General features: G+C 41.7%; 1 long non-coding RNA gene across 1 annotated transcript; it reads right to left on the bottom strand.

Moving 5' to 3' along the window:
• Positions 1-17350: 17350 nt before the first annotated feature.
• On the bottom strand, positions 17351-19611 carry LOC128699085 (uncharacterized). The gene is made up of 2 exons (XR_011393483.1): positions 19564-19611; positions 17351-18216 (listed from the first exon to the last, which is right to left on the bottom strand). It is a non-coding gene; the product is annotated as an uncharacterized lncRNA (long non-coding RNA).
• Positions 19612-20526: the final 915 nt, after the last annotated feature.

Genomic DNA, 20526 nt, shown 5'->3' with positions numbered 1-20526 from the left:
AACTGTTTCATCTGTCATATTTCATCACATAACGTGGATTTCTCTCTCATAATCATTCACACAGTGTGGATTTCTCCTATAATCCATCACACTGCGTGGATTTCCTTCTCATAATTCATCACACAGAGGGGATTTCCCTCTTATAACCCATCATATAATATGAATTTCTCTCTTATAATCCATCACATAGCATGGATTTCCATCTTATACTCCATTATATAGCGTGAATATCCCTCACATAACCTATCACAGAGCGCGAATATCGCCTTCTCAAGGATCCTTAAGGCTGCTTGGTCACCTGTACATCCCTAATTAAGTATACTTGAATCCCTATTTTAAGGATTAAACTCTATACGCCCAGAGAAACGCCTAATGAGTATGCGTTCAGGAATTAACCTCAGTTTTAGTTATCCCACAGTACATATCAGCGTCAGCGTTGCTATTACTCTCTGCTGCAAACCTTCGCAGTTCACTTATTTTTTTGTTTACATGAAGGAATTACACACTACGCGGGAATGTCTGTATTAAGGGCTTGCCTTTTATGTTGTATAGTATTGGAATACTCTTGTCTGCGTCCCCATACGACACGCTAACATCAAGCTGTCATGGGATTAATGTGGGAATCCCTCACCAGGATTACAAGGTCGGGGCTCCACCTGCCACGTACGGCTTTCCTTGCCTCGTAGAGGTGTAGGCAACCATCTTGCTGTTTTATGACATAAGCAGTGTTGTGGCCCCGGGGACCTGATGTTCCTTCTTGGTTCACACACACATACACACAAAACAGGCCACGTATCCATCGACAAGTGCTTTTGACAACTAGTAACCACACGTATGCCTGCGCAAGTGCTGTGCGTTGCCACTACTCGTTATGCGTGGGTTGTAGTACGCAGTGGGTATGAAATGATAGGGCACGCCATTGGCTCTGCTGCCGTTATATTTACACGATAGTTCAGATGTCAAATGGACGTGTGTTAGCAGCACAGTGTCTGCCAGGTGACTGACTCCACCCTGCCAGGTGACTGACTCCACCCTGCCAGGTGACTGACTCCACCCTGCCAGGTGACTGACTCCACCCTGCCAAGTGACTGACTCTACCCTGCCAGGTGGCCGACTCTACCCTGCCAGGTGACTGACTCTACCCTGCCAGGTGACTGACTCCACCCTGCCAGGTGACTGACTCTACCCTGCCAGGTGACTGACTCTACCCTGCCAGGTGACTGACTCTACCCTGCCAGGTGACTGACTCTACCTTGCCAGGTGACTGACTCTACCCTGCCAGGTACCGGAAGTTTCTCAATGATGACCCTCAGTTAACAATCTCTTAATACATACACACAGTACATATAACATATTACTGACACATACGCAAACATACACAAATGTATGAATATGTATATGCATCCACATTTAAAGCAACACACACACACACACACACACACACACACACACACACACACACACACACAGTTGGAAGTTGAAGACACAGATGAATCAAAGGGATGTTAGGAAGTATTTCTTCAGCCACAGAGTAGTCAGGAAGTGGCATAGTTTGGGAAGCGATGTAGTGGAGTCAGGATCCATACATAGCTTTAAGCAGAGGTACGATAAAGCTCATGGTTCAGGGAGAGTGACCTAGTAGCGACCAGTGAAGAGGCGGGGCCAGGAGCTTGGACTCGACCCCTGCAACCTCAACTAGGTGAGTACAACTAGGTGAGTACACACACACACACACACACACACACACACACACACACACAAACACAAACACACACACACTGTGTACGTTAGGCCCATATTGGAGTATGCAGCACCAATGCAAAGGTTTGCAACAAGGCTAGTCCCGGAGCTGAGGGGTATGTCCTACGAGGAGAGGTTAAGGAAAAGCGACCTGACGACACTAGAGGACTGGAGAGATAGGGAAGATACGACAACGACACAAAATACTGAAAGGAATCGACAAGGTGGACAGAGACAGAATGTTCCAGAGATGGGACACAGCAACAAGGGGTCAAAGTTGGAAGTTGAAGACTCAGATAAATCACAGGGATGTTAAGAAGTATTTCTTCAGTCACAGAGTTGTCAGGAAGTGGAATAGTCTGGGAAGTGATGTAGTGGAGGCAGGATCCATACATAGCGATCAGTGAAGAGGCAGGGCCAGGAGCTGTGACTCGACCCCTGCAACCACAACCAGGTGAGTACACAGAGGAAGTGGATAGTGGAACAATCTGGATAATGAAGTGGTAGAGGCAGGATCCATACATAGCTTTACTTAGAGGCACGACAAAGCTCTTAGAGCCGGGAGAGAGTGGACCTAGTAGCGACCAGCGAAGAGGCGGGGCCATGAGCTATAAATCGACCCCTGCAACCTCAACTAGGTGAGTACAACTAGGTGAGTACACACACACACACACAACCGAACCACACACGCAAAATAGGCCAAGTGTTTATCGACAAGTGCCTTTGACAACTCGTAACTACCACACAACTAGCCAAGTGTCTGTCGATAAGTGCCTTTGACATCCAGTAGGTAATACACTGGCAATGCCTCAGCACACGACCCTCGAGGCTAAGGTCACAAAACTGAAGCAAAAGCGACCATAAAAACAACAGCAACGCGTTTGGCGAGTCTCTAAGAAGTACGGTCCGAGGAACCAGGTTTTTCTTCACCTCCTCCATCACTTCTCGTTCGTTAAGTTGGTCGCTTGTACCGAGCGAAGACGATGAGTCTTGCGAGACATCACTTCAGTCTCACTGGGAAGTCTAGTGACTCTGATACATCAGTCAAATAACAGAAAAATAAAAATGTTTGGTGATTTGGCCTTAATAACCTGACAACACTGACGTTAATTTTAAGAATCTTCTTCATCTTCGTCTTGATCGTCTTTTCCTCCTCCTTCTCCTTCGTTTTCTTCTTCTTCTTATTATTATTATAATAATAATAATAATAATAATAATAATAATAATTATTATTATTATTATTATTATTATTATTATTATTATTATTATTATTATTATTATTATTATTATTATTAGTGTTTTTGTTGTTTTATAATAATAATAATAATAATAATAATAATAATAATAATAATAATAATAATAATAATAATAATAAGTAACTCTAGAATACTTTTTACATCTCCTTGGATTAAAAACCCTTTTCCAGCATAACCAAAACGTTTAAAGGCGAGAGTCAATGTTTCAACAAATGTTCGTGAATTTCCAGTGTTAAATTAACTATTTACATATATACATACATATATACATACACACATACATTAACACACACACTAAGCCATTGTTTTTTGTTTGTATGTTTGAGCTATAGACCACTTCTTGTTACATCTTTGTGCTTGCTCATAGGCAAATAAACAGACACATATAGCACATAGATATACATGAAACAAACTAACATACATTGAGCAGAAGAATAAGATATTTCGAGGCAAAGATAGAAAAAAAGAAGAAAAAAAATATTTTCCTCACTTAAAATTTCCCAAAACAAAGGAACCTCACCTTTGACTCAGCCACACAGTCCTAATGTATATATTTATAAAAATTAAAAAGCATCTGTCGTTGTGGCATTCATTTGGAAATTTTACAGAGAAGGCGCCCGTGTAGGTGGTTGTTACCGTGTCCCCTGACTGACCTCTGGTGCTCGTGGCTCTGACGTTCTCCTCCCCAGACCAGTTTTTCCCAGTTTACAGGATCGAGGCAGCTGGGGAATATCCAGTATATTTGCTTATGTGACTTAAATACACAGCAAAAGTTGCTATCCACACAAGAAAGTACATCTGTTGGATACACGGTAAAGCTGATCATTCGCTCGGAGAGGTTAGCTGCTCCAGGCCTTCCAGGCCTTCCAGGCCTTCCAGGCTGTGAGCAAAGATTGAATGAATCTATTCTGGCAGGAAATCATAATAATTTTCAGCTAAGTAACAAGAGACAATGCAAGTCCGCGTTTTATAAAGTTACTGAGATCTTCACTTATTCGTAGTGGCCTGGTGGGGGGAGGGCACAACTGTTACAAGAACTTTAGAGGGAGACACAACTTTTACAAGAACTTTAGGGGGGACAACTTTTACAAGAACTTTAGGGGGGACACAACTTTTACAAGAACTTTAGGGGGGACACAACTTTTACAAGAACTTTAGGGGGGACACAACTTTTACAAGAACTTTAGGGGGGACACAACTTTTACAAGAACTTTAGGGGGGACAACTTTTACAAGAACTTTAGGGGGGACACAACTTTTACAAGAACTTTAGGGGGGACACAGCTTTTACAAGAACTTTAGGGGGGACACAACTTTTACAAGAACTTTAGGGGGGACAAAACTATTACAAGAACTTTAGGGGGGACACAACTTTTACAAGAACTTTAGGGGGGACAACTTTTACAAGAACTTTAGGGGGGACACAGCTTTTACAAGAACTTTAGGGGGGACACAACTTTTACAAGAACTTTAGGGGGGACACAACTTTTACAAGAACATTAGGGGGGGACAACATTTACAAGAACTTTAAGGGGGGACACAACTTTTACAAGAACTTTAGGGGGGACACAACTTTTACAAGAACTTTAGGGGGGACACAACTTTTACAAGAACTTTAGGGGGGACACAACTTTTACAAGAACTTTAGGGGGGACACAACTTTTACAAGAACTTTAGGGGGGGGACAACTTTTACAAGAACTTTAGGGGGGGACAACTTTTACTAGAACTTTAGGGGGGCACACAACTTTTACAAGAACTCTCGGAGTAATGGAACAATTTTACAAGAACTCAATAAATAGTTAAACTTACTAAACAGTTTTTACCAGTTCCTTCTGGAAGTCTTAATTACATTTTGTCTCAACACAAACATGTTATTAAACATTATCATTTGTAAATTTAGTCATCTAATGTAAGGCCTTTTAACTACTCGAGTCAATAAAGCTGTAAATCACCTGTAAACAACCAAAGATTCTTTAATTCCTAAAGTAGAGATTAAAGCTCCTGTAATTGTTTACACTGAATGGTACACAACTTCCCATGTAAATATTTATCTATTGTTTTGTTGTGTTGTTTGCTGTTTAATGTTCATAATGTGTAAAGATATAGTCCAAACTATGAGTAAACTAAGGTAAACTATGAGTAAACTAAGATAAACTATGAGTAAACTAAGGTAAACTATGAGTAAACTAAGGTAAACTATGAGTAAACTAAGGTAAACTATGAGTAAACTAAGGTAAACTATGAGTAAACTAAGGTAAACTATGAGTAAACTAAGGTAAACTATGAGTAAACTAAGGTAAACTATGAGTAAACTAAGGTAAACTATGAGTAAACTAATGTAAACTATGAGTAAACTAAGGTAAACTATGAGTAAACTAAGGTAAACTATGAGTAAACTAAGGTAAACTATGAGTAAACTAAGGTAAACTATGAGTAAACTAATGTAAACTATGAGTAAACTAAGGTAAACTATGAGTAAACTAAGGTAAACTATGAGTAAACTAAGATAAACTATGAGTAAACTAAGGTGATCTATGAGTAAACTAAGGTAAACTAAGGTAAACTATGAGTAAACTATGAGTAAACTAAGGTAAACTATGAGTAAACTAAGGTAAACTATGAGTAAACTAAGGTAAACTATGAGTAAACTAAGGTAAACTATGAGTAAACTAAGATAAACTATGAGTAAACTAAGGTAATCTATGAGTAAACTAAGGTAAACTAAGGTAAACTATGAGTAAACTAAGATAAACTATGAGTAAACTAAGGTAAACTATGAGTAAACTAAGGTAAACTATGAGTAAACTAAGGTAAACTATGAGTAAACTAAGGTAAACTAAGTTAAAAGGAGCGATTCTCGGGCCCAACAAGATGTAAGTGCAAATCTTGTTGCACCTGTTGCTCCTGTTCATTTAGGAGAAAACAGTTACCACCCCCTCCACTGCAAGCAGGTACCACCCCCTCCACTGCAAGCAGGTACCACCCCCGCCACTGTTCATCTAGCGGTAAACAGGTACCACCCGTGCCACTGTTCACCTAGCAGTGAACTAAACAGATGCAACCCGTTGCCCCTGTCCATCTACCAGTAGACAGATACTTGCAGGTTAGTCGAATATTGTGTGTCTAATTCTGATTACAATTCAAATTCACATGGGAAAAACTGCAGGTCTGCCGGAAATCGTAACATAGACAAAAAAATGTGTAAGAGGACTCCAGCCTGTTAGAAGCATAACAAAATCAAAATCAAATGAGTTTTCAAATGAGCAAATTACTCTCAAAACAGTTCTTATCAGTGTACTGGTATTAAGGTGATCAAAAATTATGTTATCGTTCCAGACGATACGATATCGTTCCAGACCAGTGAGCTGAACTCTTCTCCAGGTTGAATGGCTGATCACCTCAGGTTAGGTTAGGTAAGGTTCGTCAGGAAACAGGACAAATGTTTCCTGACTCGGGACTTAGTCAGATGATGACCGGCCGTTGGAGCTTTTGGTCACCTGACCGAGGCCTTCCGCTGGCTTACCGGTCCAATTTAGTTTTTTTAAAATTACCTCAAATACTTTTTCTCCAACACTGATGGACTGATTACATCTTTATTTCACTACTACACCTGTTGACTGTATTTGACTGAAGAAATCTACTGTGTGCGCGAAACGTTTCAACAATAAAGATACCCGACTGTTGTATAGGTGTCTTAATCTTCAGTCTTAATCATTAATCTATAGTTGAGTTGTGGAGTGGGTCTGTGGAGTGGGTCTGTGGAGTGGGTCTGTGGAGTGGGTCTGTGGAGTTGGTCTGTGGAGTGGGTCTGTGGAGTGGGTCTGTGGAATGGGTCTGTGGAGTGGGTCTGTGGAGTGGGTCTGTGAAGTGGGTCTGTGAAGTGGGTCTGTGGAATGGGTCTGTGGAGTGGGTCTGTGGAGTGGGCCTGTGGAGTGGGTCTGTGGAGTGGGTCTGTGGAGTTGGTCTGTGGAGTGGGTCTGTGGAGTGGGCCTGTGGAGTGGGTCTGTGGAGTGGGTCTGTGAAGTGGGTCTGTGGAATGGGTCTGTGGAGTGGGTCTGTGGAGTGGGTCTGTGAAGTGGGTCTGTGGAATGGGTCTGTGGAGTGGGTCTGTGGAGTGGGTCTGTGGAGTGGGTCTGTGGAGTGGGTCTATGGAGTGGGTCTGTGGAGTGGGTCTGTGGAGTGGGTCTGTGAAGTGGGTCTGTGGAATGGGTCTGTGGAGTGGGTCTGTGGAGTGGGTCTGTGAAGTGGGTCTGTGGAATGGGTCTGTGGAGTGGGTCTGTGGAGTGGGTCTGTGAAGTGGGTCTGTGGAATGGGTCTGTGGAGTGGGTCTGTGGAGTGGGTCTGTGAAGTGGGTCTGTGGAATGGGTCTGTGGAGTGGGTCTGTGGAGTGGGTCTGTGGAGTGGGTCTGTGGAGTGGGTCTATGGAGTGGGTCTGTGGAGTGGGTCTGTGGAGTGGGTCTGTGAAGTGGGTCTGTGGAATGGGTCTGTGGAGTGGGTCTGTGGAGTGGGTCTGTGAAGTGGGTCTGTGGAATGGGTCTGTGGAGTGGGTCTGTGGAGTGGGTCTGTTGAGTGGATCTGTGGAGTGGGTCTGTGGAGTGGGTCTGTGGAGTGGGTCTGTTGAGTGGGTCTGTGGAGTGGGTCTGTGGAGTGAATCTGTGGAGGGTCTGTGAAGTGGGTCTGTGAAAGGTCTGTGGAGTGGGTCTGTTGAGTGGGTCTGTGGAGTGGGTCTGTGGAATGAGCCCGTGAAGGGTCTGTGAAGTGGGTCTGTGAAGGGTCTGTGGAGTGGGTCTGTTGAGTGGGTCTGTGGAGTGGGTCTGTGGAATGAGTCTGTGAAGGGTCTGTGAAGTGGGTCTGTGAAGGGTCTGTGGAGTGGGTCTGTTGAGTGGGTCTGTGGAGTAAGTCTGTGGAATGAGTCTGTGGAGGGTCTGTGGAGTGGGTCTGTGGAGGGTCTGTGGAGTGGGTCTGTGGAGGGTCTGTGGAGTGGGTCTGCGGAGGGTCTATGGAGTGAATCTGTGGAGTGCGTCTGTAGAGTGGGTCTGTGGAGTTGGTCTGTGGAGTGAGTCTCTGTAGTGAGTCTGTGGAGTGGGTGTGTTGAGTGGGGTCTCTTGAGTGGGTTTACAGAGTGGGAGTATTCACGCTTGTGCCTCCATGCAAGTAAAGGGCTCTTGATACGAGGGACCGGAGTTACCCTCCCTCTCCTTAGATCAAACCTGCTTACCTCCCTTTCCACAGGCTCTGCATGACCCACCCCCCGGTTCACATACACACACCAGGTCGTGCAGCATCTTTCATCTGAGTCCCAATTTTCCTCCCAGTACACTGACTGAGGCGAAGGAGGACAGGGAGCCACACGTATCTGTCCAGTTCAGTCCAGTCAGTCATCTCCAGTTGGACTGAGAGTGGGACTTGTGGCCACTGTGAATCATCTAGAGAAAGTGTGAAGCTTTTACTAGTGAGGTCGTGGTCAACTAGTTTAAAAGGACTGGTGATGGTCTTAAATTTGACGAAACGTTGCTTACTGTGAGGGAGCATACGCATCTAGCGAGGGAGGGAGGGAGGAGGGACGGGGGAGGTCGGGGGCAGTGCTGGTAAATCTGGTTTAGCAACCTTCTGAGGTACGTGTTTTTTTTCCGCTTTCTCTCACATAGCAATCATGTCGATGATGTCTGAATATTGATAAGCTCCCCGGAGAGCAACACACACGCTCTCTCTCTCTCTCTCTCTCTCTCTCTCTCTCTCTCTCTTACTCTCTCTCTCTCTTTCTCTCTCTCTCTCTCTCTCTCTCTCTCTCTCTCTCTCTCTCTCTCTCTCTCTCTCTCTCTCTCTCTCTCTCTCTCTCTCTCTCTCTCTCTCTCTCTCTCTCTCTCTCCTTCCTCTTCAGCACTACACTTCTTATTCCTCCTGTTTTTCAATAATAATGGGTAATTAGTTAAGTTTATTTAGGCACAGGTACACAAAAGCACAATTATAATACATAGTGTAAATTACCTAGGATAACCCAAAAAACTCTAAGGGACTTCTACCTCTTCACCCTGCAGTGGTCAGCCCTTTTAGAAAAAACCTGTATTGGCGCGTGATCAGTGGCAATATAGTCTCGTACCTCACACCGGCTCCATTTGCTGTTTATTGAAGTGTATAGTTAACAGCTACCTGGTGTGATAGTTAAGAGACTGGAGATATCACTCCCCCATCAGTTTGGTTATTATCAAAGGGGCCGTTTAATCAGATAACTTTTACGCTATCTTCGTATATACTTCACATTCATTATGCCTTTATTGAACGCCAGTTTACTTTTCGGCCTTTTTCTATGTAGAGAGGGAAAAGGCTACCACATTTTGTCTCAAGACATTTCTTAAACCAATGGGGTAGGCTGGCATTTTTTCTCAACGGTATCTTATGTGTTGGGGTTAGTAACATCCTTTACCCTGACTTCCTTCAGGATGAACCACGACTATGTGTAGTTAGCGCTACCTTAGTCCTAATATACATCAGCGAAACACAAATAACTCGCACATAAAAGAGAGAAGCTTACGACGACGTTTCGGTCCGACTTGGACCATTGACAAAGTCACACTAACCAGAAGTAACGAACGAACGAACGAAAGTTCAGGTAAGATCCCAAATGGGATGAGCGGGGAAGACGGGACAGACGAAGAACAGTGCTGGAGAGGAGTGTTCTTATTCGTAGAAATAGAGCCAGGGCTTAACCCAGCAGCGAGGCGATCGATCGTGGGACAGATATTGAGAAGAGAAATTCAGGCTCTTTTGTTGGGACTCCGGTGGGGCGAGCGGGAAGGAAGGGACATGTGACGTTTAGAGCTAGAGAGGATTGTAGAACTGAGCCATGTCTTAGCCCAAAGGGTAAAGCGAACGTGGATCAGAGAATGGTACCTGTCATAGAAGGTACCTCTCGGAGAATCCAAGGTTATTTGTAAATAGGGTTAGGAGCAGGATCATGCAAGGAGTAGAAAAGGTTGTGTTGGTTTGTGGGTCTGCGAATGTCTTCGTCAAGGAGAGAGGTCCAGTAGTCATGTCGTGTCACGAGTTTGTCAATCTGTCTGTCACTGAGCGTCTTCCAGTACAGATTCAGCGCATGGATGTCTAACTGGGCATGTAGAGACTCGCATGTGGCGAAGTCCTCCCATCTGACATCAAGCACCCAGCGCAGCGCCTTGTTCTGGACACTCTGCAGTTTAAGTAAGTTTGTTTTTGCTGCAAGAGAGAGGGCTAGAGGAGAGTAAGTTATCAGAGGACGTATAAGGGATTTGTAGAGGTGTAGTTTGGTGCGTTGAGAGGCATGTTTCAGCTTGTAGAGGCCCGCAAGGGCCTTACTAGCTATTGCATGCCTTGAGTGAATGTGTCCGTGTAAGCGTAGAAGGTAGTCAAGATTAACGCCAAGGACAGTGACAGATTGTGTCATGGGGATGTAAGTGCGGGTGTCAGCTGTTCTGAGCTCGACAGGTAATGGAGGATCACGTTTTCTGTAGTTAAAATATGTAATGCTGGATTTAGCTGCATTGGTTTTGATCCTCCATTTTTGTTCCCAGATGGCTATCCTGTCGACCTCATTTTGTGTTTTGTGTGTGAGTGTATCTATATTGGCATGAGTGATAAGTTGTGTAATGTCGTCTGCATAGGCTAGTGTGATGGAGTTTTGGTATACAGGTGTTGGAATGTCGTTAGTGTATAAAATGTAGAGGGTAGGGGAGAGGACAGATCCCTGGGGTACTCCAGCATTTAGTGTGAAGTAGTCAGAGTAACAGCCTTGGAATTTGATTCTCATGGTACGGCCGTCTAGGAAGTTGCAGAGGAGTTTACGAGTAGTGAGAGGCAGGTTAAAGTTAGTGCAGAGTTTGTACTTGAGCCCTTGGTGACAGACAGTGTCAAAAGCTTTTTCAACGTCTTTTGCAACCAGGGCTGTCCTGTTTCTTTGTTCTGTGTTTATGTGGATGTAGTTGAGAATGATGTTAATGGCATCTTGTGTGGATCTGTGTGTTCTGAAGCCAAACTGACCATCAGAAAGTAGAGAGTTGTGTTCCAGGTATCTGCGAAGGCGATGGTTGATGAGTTTTTCAAAGAGTTTACCTAAAGTTTCGAGGAGGCTGATAGGGCGATAATTTCTAGGATCAGAGTGGTCTTTTTTGGGTTTAGGAAGGAGGATAGCAGTAGCAGCTTTGAAGAGGGAAGGGAAGTATCCAGAGGCAAGGGAGGCATTGAGGAGGTTTGTGCAGGCAGTAATGATAGAGTCAGGAAGGTGTTTTAGGATAATATGGTTTAGGCCAGAGGCGCCAGGAGCCTTGGGAGGAAGGTGTCTGAGGAGAGTTTTAATGTCTGTGTTGGTGAAAGGAGTGTCGAGTTCTTGGGAGGAGGTAAGAGAGTCTAGATGAATGTGGCTATCTGGTGTTGTATCTTGTGTGTGTGCAGTGTTCCAATGTTCTATGTTCTGAATGTGTTGAATAACGTTAGGGTGAGGTCGGTGAGGGTGGAAGATGTTCTCCCAGATGTGTTTGAAGATGTTGGTAGCAGCCTGTGGGTCTGAGATGTGTGTGTTGTTGTGGGTGATGTGTTTGAATTTGTTGGTGGGAGTAGTGCCTCTTATTTTTTTGATAAAGTTCCAGAAGGCTTTAGTGTTTTTAATACGCTGTTTGTCAGCTTGTTGTATGAGTTGTGACCAGTGATTGTTGTGGTCTTGGTCTAGACTGTGTAGAATGTTGTTTCTAAGATAAGTGAGATCTAATCGAACTTGATTAAATCTGTGTGTGTTGTAGAGGAAGCGGTTGTGGTAGCAGATAATTAGTCTTCTTGTTCTGAGTGACGGTTTGAAGGAATAACGAGTGGTGTGAGTTTTCTTTGGTATTGCGTTGTTGGCTGCTTGTGTAATGGTGTCCTGGATGAGATCAAGTTGAGTATCGATGTCAGAGATAGGTTTGTTGTTATAGTCGTAGGTGAGGTTAATATTGTCTATGTGTTGTTTGAAAGCATCCCAGTCAGCGTTCTTGTAGGAGAAGGAAGGTGTGGTTGGAATGAGGATAGGGTTGGAGGAGATGTGCAAGATGACTGGGATGTGATCAGAGCCTGTAATAGGGACAGGTGAGATGTAGTGTTGAAATAGAGAACTGGCTCGGTTTGCCAGAATGATGTCTGGTTTGCCTTGGCCCGCGTGACTGAAGAAGGTATTGAAGTCTGGGCCGAGATGAATTAGGTGTTTATGGTTAGTGAAGTTGAGTAATTGGTGACCAAGTTGGTTGTTACTGGTGTGATGAAAGGCGGTGTGTTTGGCATTCATGTCAGCTAGTAGGTATGTTGGTGTGTTGGTGTAGTTGAAGACTAAGGAAAGGTCGTGTATGTTGAGAATAGTGTTTGGGCGAGCATAGGTGGTGAAAAAGATAAAGGGGCCAAGGTGGGTGTGTATTCTGACTGCAAGACAGTGTTGGAGAATAAAAGGGATTGGGAGAGATTCGTGTTTTATGTTGGATTTGACAAGGATGGCAACCCCATCGTGGGGATCATAAGGGGACTGTAGTGCAGTATAACCATAATGGCGGATACGTTGAGGGGCTTTGAGGCAGGTACTGTTTAGCAAAACAATATCTGGTCTCTCTGCTTCAAGGAGCTCGGCCAGTAGGTGTCTAATAGTAAAGTAAGAACGTACGTTGAACTGAATCACCTTAAACATGATTTAATGGTTTCCTCATAGCAAAGTTAATGTCGGAGGAGTTTGGATTAAAACCCGTGATAGTGGTGCCATCAGTGGATGCGAGTTTGTAGGTGTTACGGACCCGTTTCCTGGAGGGGGAGGAAGAGATGGATCTGTTTTTATGTTCTTTTGTATGTCTGTCAGAAGTTGGGGCAGGTTTGGGTTTGAGTGGATTTTGTCTGGAGGAGGTGGAGTTGGACCTGGATGAAGTTCTGGTTGTGGTGGAGGAGTGGGCGAAGGTAGATGCAGAGGAAGTGGAAGCTTTGGTAGGGGATGAGGAAGTGGAAGCTATGGTACTGGGTAAGGAAGCGGAAGCTTTGGTTGGGGATGAGGAAGTGGGTAAGGAGGTCGGGGGAGGGGTGGTCGTAGCAGCAGCAGTAGGGGTGTTGGTGGGAGGGGTGGAAGTAGTGAAGAGGGGTAGGGGAGGAGAGCTGGTGGGTATAGGAAGTGGGGGGGTGGGAGAGAGGGAGGAGGTAGAGGTTGTAGGGGGCTTAGAAGAGAAGCAGGAAGGAGGGATAATTAAAGAGGGAAGATTGTTAGCGGACAAGATTAGGTTAAGGACATGTGAGTAGTCTGATTGGTAGGCTTGAGAGATTACCATCGCAGAGTGGGCAGCAGTGGCGAGTTGGCAGTTAGTTTTGTAGTCTAGTGTGGGTGTAGGAATATCCACTAGGAATTTTTATTGACCTAAGAAAAGCTTTTGACACAGTAGACCACGACATCCTACTCCACAAACTTGATCATTACGGTATAAGAGGCCATGCGCTTGCTTATTTCAAATCTTACATTACTAATAGGTATCAGTACGTCACCATTAAAGACACAGCATCAGCAACACGCCCACTTGATACTGGAGTTCCGCAGGGAAGTGTCCTTGGTCCCCTGCTCTTCCTCATATACATCAATGACCTTCCAAACGTATCCCAACACCTGAAACCCATTCTCTTTGCTGATGACACGACTTATGTCATCTCTCACCCTAATCTTGCCACCCTCAACACCATTGTGAATGAGGAGCTGATTAAAATATCGACTTGGATGACAGCCAATAAACTTACGCTTAACACTGACAAAACCTACTATATTATGTTTGGTAGCAGAGCAGGAGATGCACAAATTAACATTAAGATTGACAACACTCTAATTACCAGAAATAATGGGGGCAAATTCCTAGGCTTATACCTTGACAACAACCTGAATTTCAGCACCCATATCCAGCATATAACCAAAAAAGTATCCAAAACGGTTGGGATCCTCTCCAAGATACGATACTACGTGCCGCAAAATGCCCTTCTCACACTATACCACTCACTTATTTATCCATACCTCACCTATGCTATTTGTGCTTGGGGATCAACTGCAGCAACACACCTAAAGCCAATAATAACCCAACAAAAAGCTACAGTAAGAATAATCACTAAATCCCATCCCTGGCAACACACCCCCCCCCCACTCTTCATAGACCTAAACTTACTCCCAGTTCAGTACATCCACACTTACTACTGTGCAATCTACATCTACAGGGCCTTAAACTCTAATATCAACCTTGACCTAAAACGCTTTCTTGATAGTTGTGACAGAACCCACAGGCATAACACTAGACACAAACATCTCTACGACATTCCCCGTGTCCGACTAAACCTTTACAAAAATTCAATGTATGTCAAAGGCCCTAAAATCTGGAATACCCTACCTGAGAACTCTAAAACTGCAGACACATTCATCACCTTCAAAACTACCATTAGAAAACATCTTATCTCCCTGATACACCCCGTCAACTAACTACACGAATACCACCTGGTGGTTCACACTTACACTCACTCATTTGACCATAAACAGAAATATTAACCTCAATCTTAAAATAATGAATCCTGTGATACTCCAATACTGAAACTATGTACTGTGCCAAAACAAAAGCATTCACATTGCTAAACTCACAAACTAGTATTTAGTCACTTAGCCATAATACCAACTTACCTCATAATTTGTAATATTTTACAATTAAGAATAAAACTAAGTCTGCCCGAAATGCCTAGCCATGCTAAGCGTTCTAGTGGTACACTCTGTAATCACAATTTTACTACATGTAAACCACACAATAACCAAATTTCTGTAAACTCAGCATTGTAATCCTTATAGAGAATAAACTTTGAATTTGAATTTGAAGGAGAGGTGATTGTAGTCTGTGTTGGTGTTTGAAGTGTGTAGAGTAGGAGGGGTAGACCAAGTGCGTGAGGTAACCCAGGCATTGGGGGTAGGGGTGGAAGGAATTGTAGGAGGGGGAGGTGCAGGGAAGGGGTTGGGGAGGGAGGGAGGCTGGCTTTCTCTGAGGGTGGAGAGAATGCTTTTTCTAGTAGGGCAGGAATTTGCAACTGCAGTGTGTGACCCACCGCAGTTAGAACATTTTAGGGGGAGGTTGCAAGTGTTCCAGAAGTGGCCAGTTGCCAGTTGTAGGTTTTCTGTAAATTTTAAATTTGAATTCATTATTACCCTTAATAATTAAAACATCTAGAAAAGGCAATGAGTTATTTTCTTCAATCCTCCCTAATAGAGCTAAATGGTTCAGATATGTTGATGATATTTTGTGTCTTATGCCCAAAAATGTAGATATACACCATTTCCTTGGAAAATTAAATAGCTTAGCCCATTCTATAAACTTTACTGTTGAGTTTGAAGAAAATAACTCATTGCCTTTTCTAGATGTTTTAATTATTAAGGGTAATAATGAATTCAAATTTAAAATTTACAGAAAACCTACAAATAACTGTTCCTATGTCCACTATTATTCCTTGCATCAAGATAGAGTCAAACTGTCTGTTTTCTCATCAATGTTTTTGAGAGCTTTACGAATTTGTAGTCCTGAGTTCATAGATGAGGAAATATCCAAAATTTATGAAATAGGTAATGATTTAAAATACCCATGAAATGTAATTGATAAATCTTTTAAAGTTGCTAGAAATACTTTTTACAATCCAAAAAGGGACAACCAGCCTTATTCAACTAAAAATATGTTGGTTCTCCCTTACCATGAAAACTTGGTTGATATGCCTTCTCTTCTTAAGACTTTTAATATTAAAGTTGTATTCAAAAATCTTGATACAGTAAAAAAACTTTTGATAAAGAATTCCCCCCAAAATGCTAATGGATGTATCTATAAGATTCCTTGTAAAATTTGCGATAAAGTTTATTACGGTCAAACTGGTAAAAATCTCGAAATAATATTAAAACAACATAAATATAGCATTAGAACTGGACAAGATTCCAATGCTCTATTTATTCACGTAAGAGATTTTAACCATCCTATTGATTTTCAAAAAGTTGAGAAAGTAGTATCAAGCAAGTCCATGGTCGACAGGAATATAATTGAATCTTGTTTCATAAAAAGCAGTTTTGACAATAATAGGAATATTTCCTTTGGTTTATATAAATTAGATCCATTTATAATTAATAGAATTTGGGAAGAATTTAATAATACACTGGACAAATAATTTTTAAATTTTCTTGGGTAGAATAGTTTGTGGGTGAGTTGTGCAAAGGACCTATCCAGTTGGGTCGGCGCGCGTCACGTGTTTAACCGTTGTGGGATCTGATAGTGAGGTGCTGGCCAGACCCCTTATATAGCTTCCTTGGATGCTTTACTTTCATAGTTCCTTGATAATGTGAGTAGTCACTAAAGCGCTTGGAATTTCTTTATTCTTTCAGAGTGGTTGTTTTGCATATGCATATATATATATATATATATATATATATATATATATATATATATATATATATATATATATATATATATATATATATATATATATAATTCTATCGTCTAACATAGTGTCAGGAGTGTTTGCTGACGTCCCATTTTTTGCGAATATGAGACTCTATAAAGAAGATCAATATCATGATTTAGACAAAAAAAAAATAATCACTTAGTTACGAAAACAAATCCATGTTTATATCATTATCTTGATTCAATACTCAAGGAAAAAACATGTGTCTCGTGATCAATGTGCACACATACACACACATTCGAACCATCGACGAAGCTTCGCATTTCAAGAAAAATAAAACAGTCACTCTATCCGAGTACAAAAAAAATGATAAAGCTTCACTAGCATCAGGCTATTGTTACTATAGTTATCTATGCTCGTTACTTTAAACGGTGTTTATCATTTTAATAAATTAAACCGTATCACAATGTCTCGCTTTGCAGTAGAATGACAAAAATTTCCCCAAACATTTCTCCAATTTGGTAATGAGTTCGTATAATTTATATTAATGCTTGTTAGGTAAGACACATATGCAACAGTTCCATTGTCTGAAACAATGGAACAATACTCTTCTCCAGACTGAGGGACTGACCACCTCAAAACTTTAAGGGTGATGGACTGATTACATCGTCTTCAAGTCTCTTCTGCTTCTATCAACTTTTCTGTACTCGACTGAAGAAGCCTACTGTGTAGGCGAAACGTTTCGAAATAAAGATACCTAACTGTTGCATATGTGTCTTACCTAACAACCTGTCGGTATTTTATACCATTTTATTGTTCATATTAATGCTTAACCATGCGCAAAGGGACAAATGAGGTACATTTTTCGGTAAAGATAATTGTTTTAAAACTGCTGGCGGCACAGCTTACACGTAGGTACATTTAAAAGGATATATTGAAAATAAATATTTATTGCCATATATTCAGTAAATCACCAAAAAAATACAAAAGCTGATGTAAACTCAAGAAACATATAAAAATAATTTAATCTTAACGTTCAAGCTTGAATTTACACAACTTGTGCTTTTAATGTAAATAATAAGCAGCAATGTAGTTAGAATTCCTTTTAAAGGAACAATGTGTATGAGTAAAAGCTACTTAAAACAAGGTTCACTAGCAGACTTATTACAAGCTCATGAAGGGCTGTTTCATTTTCCATTTTAAACTGTTTTGCTTATATCTATTGAAAAGCAAATTTGTTATATGCCATTATGTAGACCAGGTTGGTGATGGTCGTGGCTCATTCTTGGTCAACTAGGCTGAATTTACAATGGGAAAAACAGCAGCAGCAGTGCTGCTCTTGTTACCTGCTACAGCACCAGGACTGATGGTGAAGAGTTCGTTGTTGATCAACACCAAGTCAGGGAAGTTCTCCGAGGTGAAGAATCCTCGACTGAATGTCTCTCCTGCCAAACTCAGTAAAGGTCCTGAGTTGGCAGTTTCTTGAAGCGCATTACTATCCTTTAAAGCCACCGATTTCATTACCACCTTGACTACCAACGTCTCCTTTGGCTTTATCCGCGATGTCCATGATGTCCATGATGTCCATGGTGTCCACCACCTGGAAATCTGCCCCCGCCAATAATGCCTCCACTGCCAGGAAATCTACCCCCGATGCCTCCACCTCCTGGAAATCTTCCAATAAAGCCACCACTACCCGGGTATCTGCTGCCAGGGAAGCCATGTTGAGGGTTGGCTTCTGATAGTTGCAGGAAGCAAACAATTACTACAAGAGCGGCGGCGACTGTGATGCGACTCATACTGCAATGTAAGAGAAACAAATTGATGACACTGATGATGATACTGATGATGACAATGACGATGATACTGAAGATGATACTGATGATGACAATGACGATGATACTGACGATGATACTGATGATGACACTGATGATGATACTGATATACTGACCATCCGGTTGACCTCACAACCCCGGGGTCACAGCTAAGCAGCATCTAATTAGACATAAGAAAGGTTGGAAAAAGTCAATCTTTACATTTATAACAGTACTGAACAAGAACCTCACATATTATATTTCACTTACATTAAGTTTGATGTAATATTTACTAAACACTTGTTGCGTATTTTTTATGTAGAAATATTCATTTTCATTTTTTGGTCTGACTGGTCAGAGATGTAGTTGGAATTAGATGACGGAGGATAGAGCTTCTAATATTGACTCTCATCAAATAGTTTAGCATTAAACATAAATGAATAACGAATAAACATTAAAATTATTATTTACTAACTGCACACTTATGTGCTTAATTATGATAAAAAAAATATGAGAAGATCAAAATTAATAAATAACTGTATTTGCCTGTATTTATCATTAGTTAAATTATAACCATTGATCACTAGATAAGGCCTAAAATAATATTTTTTATAGTTATTGTTAAATGGTAATAAAATACAACAAATACAATCAAATTCATCTTGAAGTTATCTTTAAAATTAACATGAAACTATCTATGTTCATTGAAATATCTGTTTGCTTTATGAGTTATTTGTGTAAATGTTGCTCCGTTTCCTTGGATCAAGAATGTTTTTACACCATTATTCAGATACCTTCTAGAAATATTGATTTGTCTGTTGATAATTCGGAAGTGATTATCACCAATTTTCTGATGTAAGGGAACTATAACTTATACGAAAGTGGTTTAGATCGTGCAGAAACTGACGCACTGCAATGCGTAAGAAAATGAACGTTGAAGTCTGGTTAAATGCTTTCAATTGTTCATTAAGTCGGTGTTCACCAAGAAGTGAACAAATATAAGCAGAAGATAGAGAAATATATAATCTCCAAGCTGAGGGACTGATTACCTCAAAGTCTCCATATTCAACAATTAGTAATCAAATTACAACATTTATTTCCCTACCAATTACAGTAGGTCAATTTGAATATTAGTTATTTTATGTATGTTACTTTAACAAAATGTAAATTAAGCTTACATACGAATACTTCAAAATCAATAAAAGAAAATTTCTATACGGGAAGGTAACGTCTGGCAGCGGGTTAGACACTGCAGTGGGTAAGACAGTTGGAAACAGCACGCTGTTTATCCTTGTTGAGGAACATGAAAGGGAAAGTGGGTGTGGCTGCGTACCTGATGATGTTGGCACTGATGGCTGGAGAGGATGACAAAAGACTGAGGCAGTAACACCACCTGCTGAGTATATATAGGTAAGGGACCCTGGACACCACCCAGTCCTAAACTAGTTGCCAGACACTGCTACACTCAAAACTCATATCAATTAATTTGGTTTCAACACCATCGACGATGACTTGCTCTGAGTTCATGAAATATATTCATACACATCTAAGCAAAAAATATTTTCATTTCTATATTAAACCCTCAATAACGCAAAGCAAAAGGGAGATTGTGAAAGGAAATTTTTAAGTCAAGGAGAGAATGTTCGTAGCCAAACTTTTCCCAGCTGCCTTGTGTTGAGTTACTCATACGTGTTACACCAGGAAACTTTTGACTTATCTTGGTTACTCACCCTCTACCTGGGAATGCACTAACACACACACACACACACATATATATGGGCTGGCTGTCTTCTAATGTTGTAATATTCCATCTTTCTTGCTATGTATATTGGTATGCATGGGGGCACTTCCTACCTCCAGCCTCTCTGCCTCAATCCAGGAAAGGCTTGGACTTCTTCCTCCTTTCCGCAACATTGCAAGTTCATGATGATGCTTTGAGTGCAACACGAAAGGCCTAGAATTATCAATCAGCTCTCCCCTTGGTTGTTATGCATATATTTATATCATTTACCAACTGCGGCAGGCCAGGGCTCGACCTCATGACACATTGTCCCGCCTCAAGAGACAACACAACGCATGTGTCACCTTACCACTGAGCCAGTGATCCTACATAGATCACAAATCCAGCAGAGCTTAATGTTTTTCTCGTGATCCGAGGACACTCGTAGCAGTGGTATCACAAGGATTAATTTCAGCCTCCTCTTGTTTGAATACACGCCTCAACAAGCAGTCTATATGGCAATGCAATCACGAAACAAGTGATTTTGAATCATTTACCAAACTGAGGCAGGCCAGG

This window comes from Cherax quadricarinatus, chromosome 54 (genome assembly GCF_038502225.1).
Source record: "Cherax quadricarinatus isolate ZL_2023a chromosome 54, ASM3850222v1, whole genome shotgun sequence".
In the NCBI taxonomy this organism is placed as follows: domain Eukaryota; kingdom Metazoa; phylum Arthropoda; class Malacostraca; order Decapoda; family Parastacidae; genus Cherax; species Cherax quadricarinatus.
Note: the sequence above shows the minus strand (reverse complement) of the source record. Positions and strands in the feature narration are given on the sequence as shown.